At 32.4% G+C, this 17,998-nt stretch overlaps 1 long non-coding RNA gene across 1 annotated transcript; it reads left to right on the top strand.

Moving 5' to 3' along the window:
- The first annotated feature begins 11,521 nt into the window (after positions 1–11,521).
- Positions 11,522–13,712, top strand: LOC147391441 (uncharacterized). Its single transcript, XR_015183157.1, has 3 exons — positions 11,522–12,152; positions 12,932–13,469; positions 13,594–13,712. It is a non-coding gene; the product is annotated as an uncharacterized LOC147391441 (long non-coding RNA).
- Positions 13,713–17,998: the final 4,286 nt, after the last annotated feature.

The following is a 17,998-nucleotide window of genomic DNA, read 5'->3' as shown; positions in this document are numbered from 1 at the left end:
TTTAAATCTTGGCAAATAAGGATCGATCCACAAAGATAGTGCTGATTCAATATTTCTTTCAATTCAAAATCGATTGGGAGTCGAAGGTAATAAGTTAAAACAATTTTTAGGAAGAATTGTAAACTAAATTCAAATGGAATATAAATATTATAAAAGAAATGTTAGATGAGTTAAATCCATGGAATATAAATATTGAGATCAGATTAGGATTTCTAGGGTTTGAAATCCTTCCGTAAATAAAATAACTTTCAAGTCCTTTTTCAATACGAAATATTTGTATCTGTCAAACTCTTATACAAATCTTGAGGAATTATCCACCGACACCACCACGCCGTCCAAGTTGACTAAGGCACCGCGATCCATGTGGGCCCAATGGTCTTGCATTTTTGTCCTTGGTCTTGTTTTGGATCCTAGACCACAATAAAATCTTTGAATTTTTTTGATTCGCCTTAAAATTTTGCGACTTTCTCCTGTTACACATAAATAACTGTAATTAGGTCCGAAATACATAATTTAATTGAAAATAATAATTATTATGAACTAACAATGAATTATATATAATTAGAGGATTTACTATAGACTTTATCCATAAAATCTATGTAATTAGAGCTCTAGAAATTACTTCTAAATCTTAATCAATCCACAATAAATTAAGAAAAATTTCCAATCATTCAATATGGTGATCATACACAAAAACTAAAATTTTATTTTATAGATATTGAATCAAACCAATTAATTAACTCATCTTATATCAATAAAAAAAATATAAAAATTAATGTACCATTGTTAATAGAAAATAAAATTACAATATTCAAGTCCGACTCTTAGTCTTAAACAGAATTTTAGCCTACAATCTCCATAGACGAGTCTAGCAAAATTATTGAATAAAAAAATTAAAAAAATAAACTAAAAAAAATTAAAGAGAAAACTAGAAAGAGATTGAAAAATAAGAAGAAGAACAACGAGAGGCCTAAAGAAAATAAATAATGATGGAAGATTAGACAAAATAGAAATAAATAATAAAATAAAAGGTGAGAGATACGAGATGAGAAGGAATTTAACGTGTGGAGAAAATAAAGAGTGAAATAGAAATAAAAAATATATGGGAAAGAAATATGTGATCTTTTAGAATAATACAACATAGTAATGAATATGTTTTGTGTGGTACATAAAGCATGTGTAGAGATTCTTTAGCTCTTCATTTAACTTGTCCCATAAGCGCTCAACCATTTTGCATGTTTTCTTCACTAAAAGTCCATTTTTAATATTTTTCTCTCATTTTGAACCTCCAACACCTACAATAATGAAAATTCAATTAAGTGGTCCATATTGATCAAATTAATATTAATTAATAATCATAAATTGGGGATAAATATCATCCGTTTATACAATTATTAGCCCTATTGAATATACTCGCGTTTATAATCAACCAAACGAGTAAAAATTTACCAAATTGTCATTTGCATTTTTTGCACATATGGACAGAAAAACCATTCAAAACCTAAAGGTCATGTTTGTTCCCCTTATTATTATTTCTAAGTCTTGAGGTCCCATTTTCCTAACGTGACGAGATCTCTAGGTCATTGAAATATGTGGCAAACCTTAGCGTACATAATTCTTATATTCTGCGTACCGAAAAAAAATGGAATCACGAGGAGTGAGAAAGGATGATAGAAGAAGGCCTCTCACAAGCTTTCGACTTCTTCGCATATTCTACGCTCATCATTAGGAATCCACAGTAATCGGGTGACGGATTGTCAGATCAGACAGATGCAAAATGGGGTATCTATAGATGGATCCTCATACTATATTAGTTATTTCATAATTACAAGAAATATCCCTCTCAATAAGAGTTTGAAGGTTAATAAAATACAATCAACCTCTAATATACCGATCCCAAGAGTGAAATTTATACCCATTTCTCAAAGCAAAGCAACGCACTAATTAGTTTTTCTCCATTGATGCTGAAAAGAAATTACCCCGAGCGAAGATTTTGAAGATACAATTTGACAAACCAAGTACTTATCTCCAAGGAGTTTGAACCCTCCCCAAATTACAATTTAGAATTCTTTCTGAATCAGAAACAATAATAATCATTGGGATGCTTCGACCCCGTAAAAACTCATGTCCATCTGTGATAGCTTCGAGTTCTAATTCATTTATATCAGTAAATGTACTTGATTCATAAGTTGCTTTATAACAACCGCTAAGAAGGTCCCTAATTATCCAATGAAAACCAACCTTACCTTCATACAAGGCTCCATCGTAATTCAACTTTAGGGGGGGCGACATCTGGAGGCTCACATTTACAAAGAACCGAATGAAATTAAGTTTGATTACGCACCTAGATTATAGGAGTAAGGATTACGATAATATCTTGCTACATAGTAGCATTATTAGTTGATTAGGATTTAGATTAGGTATTAATTTTATTACATTTGGATTATGATAAATTTAGAAAATAAAAATAAAAATAAAATTGGGATCAACATGAATTTAGAGTAAAATCACGTTAATTAGATTATGATTTTTATCTTTTTTTAATAATAAATACCCATTATATTGTGATTGAAAAAAATGAGGAAATTTATCAAAAATCCTTTTGGTCATAGGAGATTAACCATCTCAAATCATTCGAGACCTGATCTGTCTCAAATCAAAACAATCTTTCATACTTATTTACCTTTTTTTTTTTTTTTTTTTGTTGTTGTTGTGATTTTATCATCACTTTATGATCAAGGTCATAACAATTGGTATCAAGGCAGTGTTCCTCAGATTTATTGAGAAGAAATTCCAATAGGTCGTGCTTTCATAGTCATTACACATACTCAAATCAAAGGAGAAAAAGTACAGTTTGATGAAGAACATGAAGTCAAATGAGACATGCAAGGAAATATTGGAATCAATGTGTGATGATTGGAAAGAAGTTGGTCACTTAATTGAAGAAATGCATGCAACAACCAAATTTTACCACGTATCTAATGATAGATCATTTTTTGGATATATATTCAAATGCCATCGAAGATGATCACGTTATGGAGGGATTTCAAACAAATATTAAACAATTGGTATCAGATCATTCCTTACCATCATTATCCCAGGAGCAGAAATAAATGTCAAAAGCAATGAACATATTAAAGATGATTCCAAGTATCGAATAAATTTGCTTAAAATAAATTGAAAATCACATTAGCTAGTTATGATGGTCTTATGGAAGGATAGCCTCCCTTTATCATTAAAATGTTTAATTTTTTTTTAAATTGATGCCACAAAGTAGTTCCTTTGGTAGGCCACAAAGTAGTTCCTTTGGTAGACCACAAACAAACAAGCAGCAGCTCAACTCGATTAATATTTTTTATTTTTTCAAAATTTTCCGTTTGGAACGGTTTAAAACTGTTCCTAAATCTTAAAGATTTTGACAGATTTGAAGCAGTTTATATCTGTTCCGAAACTACAAAATCAGAAACGGTTTATGGCCGTTGAATACGAAATGGTTTATGGCTGTTGAATCTGAAACAGTTTATGACAGTTCCAAACTATAGAGTCTGAAACGGTTTCTTACTATGTTACTTACTTTGCGATGCCTCAAAGTAAGAAATTGTCTATAGCCGTTTCAGACCTATTTAGGAACCGTCCAAAATAGCTCCGAATGACAATTTTTGTTGTAGTAATTTAGATATAAAATGCTCAGATTAAAATGCAAAGGATATTTCAATGAATAATAAATTTCAAATGAAATCTATCAAATAAAGTACAATGGTAGACCACTCTCAATTACAATTTGTGGGGGTATAGAGATTTTGACAAAGAATGGGGTCCGCACTCACTTTATTGCCTTTCTTCTTCTCCACTCTTCAATTTTATTGTCTTTCCTTTCCTCTCCATTTTTTTCAATACTACCTCTAACTTTACTATATTTCCTATTTTACTCTTCACCTTTTTAATAATACCCCTCTAACTTCATTATCTTTTCACTTTTAACTCTTCTTATGAAACCTATTTAACTTTACTATATTTCCTCTTTTACTCTTCACCTTTTTAATAATACCCCTCTAATTTCATTATCTTTTCACTTTTAACCCTTCCTATGATACCTATCTAATTTTATTATCTTTCCCTTTTTACGTCTTTACCCCCAAAGAGGGTGCCTGTGGCATTGGCATAGACAAAATCTATTATTATTATAAGTATGCGCATACAATTATGTTTGTTTTAATTATTTTAATAGATTAGTAACTTTCTTATATATTTAAAAGATAGGAAATACGTATGATAATGTAAGAAATATTTTTTTAATTTGATCATAATAATGAGAGAATACATTACATAATAGTTAACTCACTTAAGAGAAAACTATTCACATATTAAAGTATTTGCCGTTAATGAAACAATATATTATAATTTCCATGAACCATGTTCTAGTTTTTTAGGTCCTAGACTCTTTAATACGTCAATGTGTGGTAAAATGTTAGTGACCTTCATTTCCATAATTAACATAGGGTTAGAATCCCTTGACTCTTAAGAATGACTCATGAAAAAAACACATGATCCCAAATCTTTAATGCAAAATCCAATGGTTGAGATTTATAATTAGGATAAGTATCTCCAAGATTTGTGTTATCATGATACCTATAAATCTGAACCATTGTATTTTGTGTTTTTTCATGATTCATTCTTAGGAGTCAACGGATCCCAACCCATTAATTTATATGGCTGTTTATTGTAGTTTGATGTCTTATGATATGTTTTCTAATCCACATTATCATTTCTTATATTTTTTAATGAAAACTTTCTCAACACTTAATTCTATCATTTTCATGAAAATTGACTGGTTTCCATATTGGTCAAAATATTTGGACGAAATGTTTTTATTTTCAAGATGACCTTAAGATTGTTAATGTATACAAACATAAACAATCTTAAGTAAATGTTCCGCATGGACCTATTAAGATTGCAATCTAGGTTTTTATTCACTCACTGATCTGATCAGTAGTATAATTCATTGGAATTATATCCTTTAGTAACAAATCGTTTGCTTTTAAGGAAACTTACATTATAGATTCATGAGTAATCCTAAGAATGATACTTATGGATCTTATGGATGTATGAAAATTATGAAGCATAAGTTGAAAGAAAACATGAAAGATGTGGCAAGTTTAAATTGAATGACAATAGGATTAATGCCGGGCATCAATAGATGGTTAAGTTGAAAGACAACGGAGTCGTGTTGTGGAAGTGAGGTATGAGGTACAATCTTGACGTCACTTCAGCATTATTCAAAAAGAAGAAGGCTCTCATGAGTTAACCTAAATGCACAAATATTTTCCTGTACATAGGCGTACTCAAGATTTAAGAACATTGTTTTTTTTTTTATGACCTAGAGATGCATGCTCAACAATTAAAACAAGGATTTTTTTTGGGGTCCAATTAGGTTAATTGGACACCCAATGTCCAACAAATGGCTGGGTTGGGAAGAGAAATACAAGATTCCTTGCGATTAGTATAGGCTTCTTAGTGATCAGTTTCCCTAGGGAACAATTAGCTATTAATTAGACACTCGCGTCCAACGTACTTACATCCTAGAAAAGTCCTTATACCAGGGGCAAAGACCCACCATTAATAAATTAAATTTGAACAACTCATATTAAACCAATCAAATTGTATCTGGAAGATATACACTGATTTTACTCATATTCTTGTATTAAAGACATTACCTAAACTTACACAAGGGGAGCAAACCACTATTTACACTAAGCAGCCCAAACAAATTACGTTAGATAATGTGGTATTAAATGCTAAAACAAGGGGAACGGCCCACTGTTTAGACTAAACAACTCAACTCCAACCAATCAAAAATCAATTGAGAAGATTTACAACAGATTTTATTCTATGTAAATCACCCCAAAAAAATCCTTGTTAGATATATATAATGTGGTATTGAATGCTAAAACAAGGGGAACAACCCACTGTTTATACAAAACAATTCATCTTCAACCAATCAAAATGATTTGTGAAGATTTACACACATTAATTCCACTCATATTTTTGCATTAAAGTATTGGCTGCTAAACATCCCCTACTTGCCTATATATGCTTCATGCTTCAATCAGTTTTAGCATTGGAGTGACTGAGAGCCTCCTTTCCCTTTCTACTTAATAGTAGTAGTAATGCTTCCCCCTCTTCTCTTCTACAATTTTTTTGGTATTAGAAAATGCCTAAGACCTTGGAGATGTTGTTGGTTGATTAGGAAGATTAGTCCAACAAAGTCTTTGGGTAGGCTTGGTTCATTGTTTATGCCATTTCATGTGTATCATACTTGGATCACTGTAGATGATACCAATGTGTGGATTAGATCAACGAATCGTTAGTTTCCATGTTGCAAACTCACATCTACATGGTTGGAAACTGTGTAAGGTAAGAAATACATACTAGTGTAATATAGATTATTTTATATTTCCACTACTTCCGAACGAAGTAGATAATTATCATATAAAGATGACTACATCTTCTAAGGACTAGTGTATTAGCAACATTATTGACCAAGCCTTTGAGATGAGTTTTTTTCCCTCGATGTTGTTTTCATTGTAGTATTGACAATGTTAATAATTCCTTCTCATTGTGAAAGTATTTTTCTAAGGGTTTTGCCGTCAAATTTGTTTTGGTCTGTCAAGTTTACTTTTTACCAAAACAAATTTGATGGCAAAATTCAATCACACTATCTAATAAGTTGGTTTTCGACGGGGGAGAACCTTTGATTTCACACTTTTTCATCTAGTCTATGTAGTAGCATTATTACAAATTCAGCAAAATCTCTAAAATTTAGAATAGACTTATTATATTTGTGTACCTAGAGACAAAATTAGAATAATAATTAGGGATAGTTATGGAAGAAACATAGTTCTTGAGGTTGTTAATGTCCCATTGAATTCTTTGTACCATGGATATCCCTACCCAATTACATGTATCCGTATGTCAACCTTACTCTTTACATTGTTGTTATTGTATCATTAGTTGCATTTACAATTTTGATGGCAAAAGTCGATCCCTATCGAATAAGTTCGTCTTTCGACAGAGGAGAACCTTTAATTTCACACCTTTTCATCTAGTTTATGTAGAAGCATTACTAGAAATTCGACAAAATCTCTAATATTTAGAATAGAATTTCATTAAACAAAATAAGATAAAATTATTATGTTTTTGTACCAAGAGACAAAATTAGAATAATCTTTAGGGATAGTTGTGGAAGAAACACAGTTCTTGAGGTTGTTAATGTCCCATTGAGATGACTAAATCTTCTAAGGACTAGTGTATTAGTGGCATTATTGACCAAGCCTTTGAGATAAGTTTTTTTTTTTCCTCGATGTTGTTTTCATTGTAGTATTGACCATGTTAATAATTCCTTCTCATTGTGAAATTAATTTTTGAAGGGTTTTGCCGTCAAATTTGTTTCGGTCTGTTGAGTTTACTTTTTACCAAAACAAATTTGATGGCAAAATTCAATCACACTATCTAATAAGTTGGTTTTCGACGGAGGAGAACCTTTGATTTTACACTTTTTCATCTAGTTTACATAGTAGCATTATTCCAAATTCGACAGTCTCTAAAATTTAGAATAGAATTTCATTATACAAAATAAGATACAATTATTATATTTGTGTACCATGAGACAAAATTAGAATAATCTTTAGGGATAGTTATGGAAGAAACATAGTTCTTGAGATTGTTAATGACCCATTGAACCCTTTGTAGCATGGATATCCCTATCCAATTAGTTGCATGTATCCTTATGTCATGGAACCTTACTCTTTACATTGCTGCTGTTGTTGTTGTTGTTGCTTTTATTTTATTTTTTTATTTTTCAGTTTTTGCTAAACATGAATCTGATTTTTTATTCTAATCAATGGTTTCCTAGCTTGTAAGAAAGATATTTGGACTGAGGAAGCAGAGTAGATATCATCAAGCCAGATAATTATCGAGATGTTGATTGTGAGAAGAACTCATGACAGATCCATTAAAAATCACTGGAATTCAATCAATGGATCCAAGTTTTTATTAAGCTGGTATGGGTAAGCTCGGTCCACAGATCAAAATTCTTGAATCTAATAATATTTATTGATGACGACATGTTTATCTTGGTCAATGTATTTATCAAGAGGAATCACATTTTTATTTATTTATTTTGCTAACCAAGAAAAGGTTTGTTCCTCTCAATGAAAAATCTTTTTGTCGATGATGGTGGTGTTGTTGAGTATAAAAGTGAGCAATTCAAGACTGTAAATCATCTTGTCATGTAGTGCCACCATCTTCAATCTCTTTTATTTCTTTTTCTTCGGATATTATAGGATCCTTTCTTCGTTCAAATGAGTCTGAGGGTTGGATAGATCTTTGTAGTGTTAACCTAGTATAAATCTCAATGAGAAATACCATAATTGATACTTTATTTCAATCCAAAGAAATCTCTTCTCTTGTTTATGAAATTTTTTTTTTCACTAAGCAAGCAAAAGTGTAAACCATGCAGAAATATATTTTGTAAAATGAAAATGGGCCACCTGAGATTGATTGCTCTTATGAGTTTTTGCACAAATTAACAATTCTTTTTATATTGATGGTGCCAGCTAGCTTAGTTGATAAATTTTATAGGTGATAATTAATGCCACATATCTGGGTTCAATTCCCGCCATAACTAAGTTACTGATCATACCAAAAACAAAAGTGCCAGCTAGCTTGGTTGGAAAAATTCATGGATGATGATCCCATCGACCTTCAATTCTCTTCATCACCGAGTTAGTTATCTCATTAAAAAATAGGCTTATCGATCAAAAAGAAATAAAACCCAATTCATCTTCTCAAGTCCATTAGGCCAAATTCATTATTTTTGTTGTTGATATAATTACTACAAACTTAATCTTGAACCGGCTTTCTAATGAAATTTGGTAAGACCCGATGGGAGCATAGATCAGTTTGGTGTTAGAACACTCATAAAAAGATGAAGGCTCTTAACGAAACTAAATTTGAGGAGATCATGCAAATTAGACAGAAAATGAGAAATATCCAAATCATACTATTAAATTCGACATATTTTCACAAAATGTACCAAAATATTTTCATCTCCATGAGATTTGACACAAAATTTAAAAGACACTGTATATATATATATTTATTTATTTCAGTATAAATCACTATTTATTTCATGGAATATTTCCATTAGTATGCACATACAAAGATATTGGTTCGATTTGCTTGTGCTTGGGTTGGACCTCACGAAAGTTGCCATCCAAGATAGTCACTTATTAAGCACATGAGGTTAACACTCTCAGCAAATTGTTTGACAACTTAATAACATGAGAATATTTAATCATTCCAAAGCACAATTTATCACGTGTAAAATTTGCAATGCATGGATACAATATATTTGGCATTTAATTATGCAGTATACCTTGTTTTTAATACTCATGACAATAGTTCCGCTCAATGTTTTAATCAATACTAGAAGGTGGCATGTCCTATGAAAAACTATGAAGAGACATGATAGAAAATATCACAAATATGGTTCAAGAATAAAGATTAAGCTCAATGCAAAGATAGGATTAATGTTACGGGCTTCAATACTTGGTGTTATGGATAGAAAAAAACAAGAACAAGACTCTCATAAATAAACCTAAATGTGCAAATTATTTTCTTTGGTTAAAGACCAATATTGATTCCAATAGATATTAATTTGCTTGGCAATTAAAACAAAGACGTACTTTTTCGATGTCCAATTAGGTTGGACACCAATTGTCCAACAAATGGCTGGGATGGAAAGAGAAATGCAAGACAACTGGGGATTAGTATAGGCAATTTCCTTAGGGATCCTTAGTTAGACACTCATGTCCAACGTCATTTGACTCTGAAAAAAGTCCCTAAACCAGGAGCGCAAGAAACCCACTATTTAAACTTAAACAACTCATCTTCAACCAATCAAAATGTATCATGAAGATTCACACTTGTATTACTTATATTCTTTCCTTAAATAAGCGACCTAAACTTCTAAATATTCTGTCAATTATTTAATGTGTTATTAAGTGCTACCCGACAAACTATTTAAAATTAAACAACTCATCTTCAATCATTCAAAATGTATCATGCAGATTCACACTTGTTTTACTTATATCCTTTCCTTAAATAAGCGACCTAAACTTCTAAATATTCTGTCAATTATTTAATGTGTTATTCAGTGCTACCCGGCCCACTATTTAAATTAAACAACTCATCTTCAACCAATCAAAATGTATCATGAAGATTCACACTTGTTTTACTTATATTCTTTCCTTAAATAAGTGACCTAAACTTCTAAATATTCTGTTAATTATTTAATGTGTTATTAAGTGCTACACGGCCCACTATTTAAATTAAATAACTCAACTTCAACCAATCAAAATGCATCATGAAGATTCACACTTGTTTTACTTATATTCTTTCCTTAACTAGGCAGCCTAAACTTCTAAAACTTCTGTCAATTATTTAATGTGGTATTAAGTGCTACCCTTACCGTCTTTGTCTATATAAACTAAAATGTTTCAATAGGTTTTAGCATTGGAGTGAGTGGAAGAAACCTTTCATTCTCCTTTTTTTTTTCTACTGTAGATGTAATGCTTCTTCTTCTTCTGTATATTGTTGTTTTGGTGTTAAGAAATGTTTGATGTTATTTGAAAAATGTTGGAGATATTGTTGGTTGGAAAGAGAGGTTAATTGAAGAAGTGTCGTTTGTTAGATTATTACTTGGATCATTGTTCATGTCATTTCATGTAGAAGTCAAGGGTTCGTGTAAGATCCTCAATAGGTTTCAAAGCTTCACTTCGAAGTACGATTTTTCTCATTTGGATAGGTCCAATTTAGAACCTGGGTCTACTTAATTGAGAAAATCGGGCATTGGAAACCCACTGGATCAGGTGATAGAGTAAGGCAGGCTGATAAATTTGGCTCTTGACAGTCAGGAAGATCAATCACCGGACTCGAATTTCAAGATCACCTTCAACACCCATCAAATATGTATCGAAGAGATTTCTCTAAAATCCAAGAATTTTTTGAAGTAAAAGAATTGTTATGTTAACAGTTTGTCCAATATATTTGTTAATATTAATATGTTGCGCAAAGGTGTCTTGTATTCAAACGTTTTTTTTTTTTTTTTTAAGTGTCTTGTATTCAGTTTTTGAGGGTCTTGTTTATGTGAAAAACTTAAGAAAATTTGGCATTTATAGTAGTCCCAAATTTAAAACCACTCATGTTGGAGCTCCAAATTTGCTGGAGATGCCCATATGGTGCCAAACACCAATTGTGCCAAAAGGATTTCTCATTTGAGTTTAGGGTGGTCTCAGCAATCCAACTTTGTTCCGATCCTTGATTCCTCTTTGCCCCAAACCTCCCTCAAAAATAGGCTGACATACTTTACCCCAACTTATAGGTTGAAAAGACTTTAGTTCCTCTAAACTAAAAGATCTCAACTCTCAAGTGTGAGAAATAAATATGGCTGTCATCATGCTCATTGTAGACCTTTTTTTTTAAAGTGGTTTGGGTAAATAAATTCTCATCTTGGTTTTTGTTCTCTTCTTCGATAAATTGTTGGGCAGAGGTCTAGAAAGTGTAGGTGTTTTGTGGTTTTCTACTCCAATATATGGGATAAGGTATTATAGAATTTGACACTTACTAAAAAGAGTGTTTCATCATTGATCAAGTGAGTGGGATAAGGTATTATGGTGGTGAATTCAGTTTGTTGGATGTGTTACTAACATATATTAGTGGTTGGTACAACGTTGGTCTTAAAAATTCACATGGTGAATTCAGTTTGTTGGTTTTGTCATTAATCTACAATTCTACATAATTAGTTGGTATCTCATAGTAAAATGAAAGTTATGGTGTTGTGTCGCTATAGGATGAAAAATAACATTGTGGATACAGAGGCAAATATAGAGCAGTCATTGAGAAGGTGTTAAGAGAATTGTTTTCTCCCTGATTGATTGATTTCCATTATTGATCATATAGAAATCATTCACCTTTTCTTTTGCCATTGCAGATTATGTCTGCGCAATCACAAAGTTAACCCATCGTTTTTTGAGATGAAAGAACATATAGAGAAATTGCATCGCACCTGGAACCTTCTGCGTAAAGTTCAGGTGTCGCATTTAATTTAAAATTTCTCAAGTGCCTACCTATGTTTATTGAATTTTGCAATAAATTCTTATAATAAAGCTGAAATGTCAACCAATATTTAATTATCAAAGCTTGGAAACAACCCAAAAGATGTACGTGGATTTGATTGAATGGGTTCACTATGAATTTGATTGAACAACTATGAAACTATATATCACAATTCACAAGGAATGTAAATTTTTCTCTTTTCATTGCAGTAACTTGAGAAAATTCATGATGATTCGATCCCTGTGAATACTTGAATAAAATCTTCTTCTTTTTTCTATTTTAGTATTTCCTTTCTCTTTCCTCTAATGTTCCCAAGTTTGTCTTGGAATGCCCTGGTGGAGACAGTATTGGTTTTTATTTTTCCTCAATTAAACCTTTTTATACTTCCTTGATTGCACATTTGTTACAAAGAATCATATTTTTTTTAAGAAAAGTATAGATAGGCTAAGATACGCACTAAGGTACATTAGACTAAAGCTTGTTTAATATGTAGATATACTAAATTTAAGCACAAACTATCCTTTTTTTTCCTTAAATGAAAAGGGAAAAAGCATTCCGAATAAGTACAAATTGTATATATTATCAAGGTGGCCCTAAAGAGTAAACAAATGTAATGTTCCACAAACTTAGGCATCAAAATATTTTTATAGTTTGTGTGCAATTGCTTTATATATCACTATAACTTAGATGATAGTTCATCTAAGTTCTGGTGTGTTGGTCATATCTGATTTACCACAAACTTCTTCTTTTGCAGAACGGGCTACTGTTCAAAGGGCACAAGTCGAAGCACGTGAAAGGGCAGCATCAGAGGCAAAGGAAAGGGCAGAAAGGATAGCTGCAGAATCTAAGGAGAGGGCAAATGCATAAACAAAAGAGAGAGCTTCTGTTGCAAGGGCTGAAGTAGAAATATGTCTTAGAGCAGAAAGAGCTACTGTTGATAGAACCACTACAGAGGCTTGAGTAAGGGCAACTGTTGTTGCAAGAGAGAATCAAGAAAAGAATGAAAGTGATCTTGAATCCTTTTTCAGAATGGGTGCTCGACCAACTAGTGCACCTAGGACAAGAACTACAACTCCTATAAGAGCGTAGACCAGAGCCAAGTTTTTGTAACATTTGTTGATTATGTTATTTACTTCTTGACTTTATGCTTTAGGATGCTGGATTTGATGGCCTATTTTAGAACAGGGAAGTCCCTAAAGTGCCTCGGTGGCCATCCACAGGAACCCCATCTAGTATGAGGAAGGCTTATTCCACAATGAAATTTGGTGATGACCTTACTTCAATTTTTGGAGGTAACTCGTTAAAAGGAAACTTTTACATCAGCTACGTAAAATTCTCCCCTAATAAATTGATAGGAGAAGATCCCTGGGCATTTTCTATGATGCTAATTGGTTTAACTATCTTTGTTTGTGAAAGGTACTCCATCATCTGAAGACTTTCAGGAAATTTATGGGGAAAGTGAAGAAAGACGAAGAGCCAGATTGGAATGCCACCAAGGGACTCAGGAGCATGCGTTACGTTTTTTTTGTCTATTTCTTTTTATTACTCCTTGTTCAGTCGACCCAAAATCTTTTAAGACAAGGCTTTAATGGTGATGACAATGCATTTTATTACTCTTTGTTTTCTTAAATGTAGAATAACTATATATGTTATTCACTCGTAGTGAAACTGTTCATTACTCAACCTTGTGATTTAATTTTATTTGATCTTTTCACAATCTGGTTATACTATTTTTTTATTATTGAGTTTGTATGTTCAGGCACAAGCACTAGCTGTGAAAAATCAGCGTGACCTTCAAAGTTAGAGGGATCAGGCAGAGAGACATGTAAGTCATGTGAATCATGCAGTGTTATACTGGCATTGTGTAGTATGGGAGTTAATTTAGCACTGGCTTTCTCTAGTATGCATTGGTACTTTCCATCCTCATCATATTTGTGAGTGTTGGGTTTAAGTTTGGTTTTTGGTTACTCCTGGTTACATGATACCTCCTTCAGCGCACTTGAATTAATTGTCACTTCTCTAATTTTGCTCCACACTGAATTCAAAGAATTGTAGAGACGATAAATGTTGAGATAAGACAGTGGGCCGTAGGAAAAGAAGGAAATTTGTGTGCTTTGTTATCAACTTTGCAATATGTGCATTTTTTATCTTTATCTTTTATTTATTGCATCCTATCTTATAACATTTCCTTTGGTTAAAAAAAGATATGCATTATTTCCTCCCTTTGTTTTGTGTCCTAAAGATGACTACTCTTTTAACGGTATATGCGTAAAGAGATGATCTAAATCTCTGGGTGGCATGTCTGATTTATTTATTATTTTCCATCAGAACCCATTGTCAATGGTAGCTCACTACTTATTAATGTCAAAAATAGCAGCAAGAATGTTATATATAGACATACATGTTAAAGTAAAGTGGGTGCATTTATTAATTATAGAATGGGAGAGGCAGGTGTACACCTTCACCTAAAGGTGCTCAAATGAGGTGTATGTTGTTTGAATGCCATTGATTCATTGCGTACACATCCAATGTCTCTGAGCCTTTCAGTTGCGCTTCAGGTCCTTGGGTGCACCTCGTCCTGAGGGACTTCTTGAGGCATACAACCCTATGGCCTTTCAAAACACTGATTTATATCACAATAATCAAATATGAAATATGAAGCATCATACCGCACACAAGTGTACCATCACAAAATGCACAATAATAAACACTAATTCTTGAAATCACTTTTTTTTTTCTTTTTATAGGTTAAGTGTGAAGGAGGGATTTTGAACCCATGTTTGTGGTATTGTCACACAGACTTGACCAATGAAAATAATGCAATTTTGGTTTATATAGATGTATTGGACAACATCCTGTAGAAATTCCTACTTGGGCTCAGTTATGACTTGCCTTGCTTTCCAAATACAAATGCCTTTTAGTTATATGAGTTGAAATAAATACTTCCTAAAACTAACAAAACCATCTTAGACATGGAATTTTTTTTTACTTAAAGCTCTAAGAAAAAGCAAAACAAACCAAATTGGTAATCATGCTATGGACAAGCTAACGGAAAAAGCTTCCTATTTGACATACAAATTGAGGCGTTCAAAGATTTTTTACTCAAAAGATCATGACCGCGAGTCATAGCTTTTTTCGTTGTATTTTGCACAAGCCATTCATGTATGATGCACGTGATGCTGTCTTCCTTTGTGTATCATAAGATGATTTGCTCCATCCTTTTTGTACGTGTGTGTGTGTGTGTGTGGCTGCATCAGGGATCTTTTTCTAATTATAGTATGTTTGAGATTTGGATTTTGTTTGATGAACCAAATTATTTTCTTTCTTAAAATGATTTTCAGTTCTTTTTGTCTCAGTAACTGTAAAATTCATGGTTTATCTTGATCGTTGTGCATATACCTATCTTTGTACACACCAACTAAGCACCTATATACAATGTATACAATGAATACCAATGGTAGGTACTTTGGCCAGAATGTGGGTGGTAGACAGTTTCCTTAATTGATTTGATTGTCGCTGCTTCAGTGAAGAAAGTCTATAGAAAGGCAACCTTGTGCGTCCATCTTGATAAGGTGCAACAAAAAAGTGCTAGTATTCAACAAAAAATATATAGCAGAATAGGTGTTTGACCTCCTTAAGGTACGATATTAGTTTAAAATCAAATTGAATATACATTTAACTTTCACCTGTATTTATTTATGGTCACAGAAGACCCTATTTATCAAGTGTTGTTCTACTTAAATTTCCAAAATATGGCACACTAATGAAAATAGGTATTAGAGGTTGAAAAAATGAGACACATTGATTAACACCAAGGTCGATACCTTGTTTCGATGCAATGTTTCAATCAAGAAAAAGAAATTGAAATGATCTCAACTAAAACTTTCCTAAAACATTATGAGGCAATGTGAAACTTTCTCAACCGAAACATTCCAGAATGGCACAAAATTTTAAACCATGAATAGCACACACACACACACACACACACATAACATATAGGGAAGGATACCATAGTACTTCTGAGATGAGAGTCGTATCATGTCAATGGTGTTCCTTATTACTATTTACTATCTCTATTATCCTATGATTCTTTTCAATTGCGAGAGTTACCCAAGCATTTAAGGATCAATCTTTTGGAAAAGAGATGTCTCCTGAGTTCTTTTGATTGCAGAACTTGTTGACTGAAAGAAATACTCCCACCTAATGATTTGTTGATTATATAAAATGGGAGTGAAATTTGACCAGGCCATAAAAAAAAGGTGACCATGCGCAGAGAATTGGAAATAAAAGGTTTGTGTTATTTCTTTAGTTAGAGTAAAAAACAGAAAGGATCATGTAGAGATCCTCCTCCTCCTCATCTATGGCTTATTCCAACTATTGGGATCTAAAACATTTATAGATCATCCAAATCCATCCTCATCATCATCGATGCATTTGTCTTGCAATGAACATTAAACATTATAGCTCTTGTGATGATTATGATGTTGTCAAATACAATTATCTGAGTTCAGTTTATTGTGTTTGCTTTCACTTTTTTTCGAAGAAAACAGAAAGCCTGGAACAAGTTCAATTCCGAAGAGCTCTTCTAAATTGCTTAATGCATATTTTCCAAGCTTTAGTTCAATAGCCTAGTGCACGAGTTATCGAGAAGATAATTTCACGAGTGATATTAGCAGAGTTTTTGCTTTGTATTGCTGCTATCTTGAATCTTTAGCTGTGTTGCATTAAATCAGTTTGTAAAAAGACTTATTCCTTCCTAAGCCATTGTGCTGCTCAAAGAACTCTTTCTGTTTGTCTGTAAATTTCCCAGAAAGGTACAGGTTTATAGGTCGGTTTGTATTTGTAAGTAGAATAGCTGATTGATCGTGGAGTAGCATTACTGTGATGATGTTCATCAACCATTTTGGTCAAGTTGAGATCTTTATTTGCTAATTCTTTTTGTTTTGTTTTCTTTTTTACCCTCTTAAAACCATGTCTAATTTAGATATCGATTTTGTAACTGATGCCTAAAGTCTCAAACTTAGGACATCAATCTTACAGAAATCGGATTTTAAATCGATGTTTACGTATATTTTTTTGTTATATAAATGTAGATTTGGAACAGTTTTAAGCACTTCCAAATCTTGAGATCTAGAATGGGTTCCACCCATTTAAATTCATTAACGATGTTTCAATAACCATTTCATGCTTGATTAGGAACGGTTATAAATAGTTCCTAATTTCCATATTTGTTGCAGTGTTCCATTTTTAAAATTTTAAAATTTTTGTGATATATGACAAACTTAATGCTAACAAAAGATTCTCTTAGATATAAATAATTTTTTTTTTCAAAAGTTGTTTTTTCAACTATTTGACAAAAACATAAGAATCCCAATATTTAGCAATGTGTATGTAGGGTAGGAACAAAACCGGTCTCTCATCCTATAACCTCTACCCATTTTCTCACGCACCAAAATCTAACAGCACATGTTACTAACTTTTGTTCTTACTAAATAAGAATAATTTTCTTGAACCCAATCTCGTGTCGTCTCCACATCTATATCTCCTCTTAACCTTCAAACCCAATGTATATCTCTCTCTCTCTCTCTCAACTTGACTTTGGTTTCTTTATTATTGGAAAAGCATCTGAATCTGAAGAAGTCTGGGTCGCACCAGCCATGATACCTCTCTTCCAAGCTATAGGGAATCATAAAAAACACATCAAACCCTCTCTCTCTCTCAAACCTCGAAACTCATGAGTTTCCTCTCCTTCAATTTATAGCCTGGACGAAGGGTATGACGTTTGATGAGACTAGAATCGTCACAGTTTCGTTCTTCTTCA

The sequence above is a fragment of the Akebia trifoliata genome, chromosome 11, assembly GCF_017979445.1.
Source record: "Akebia trifoliata isolate Shusen 1 chromosome 11, ASM1797944v1, whole genome shotgun sequence".
NCBI classification, from domain to species: Eukaryota; Viridiplantae; Streptophyta; class Magnoliopsida; order Ranunculales; family Lardizabalaceae; genus Akebia; species Akebia trifoliata.
This window is presented reverse-complemented; position numbering and strand designations above follow the sequence as displayed.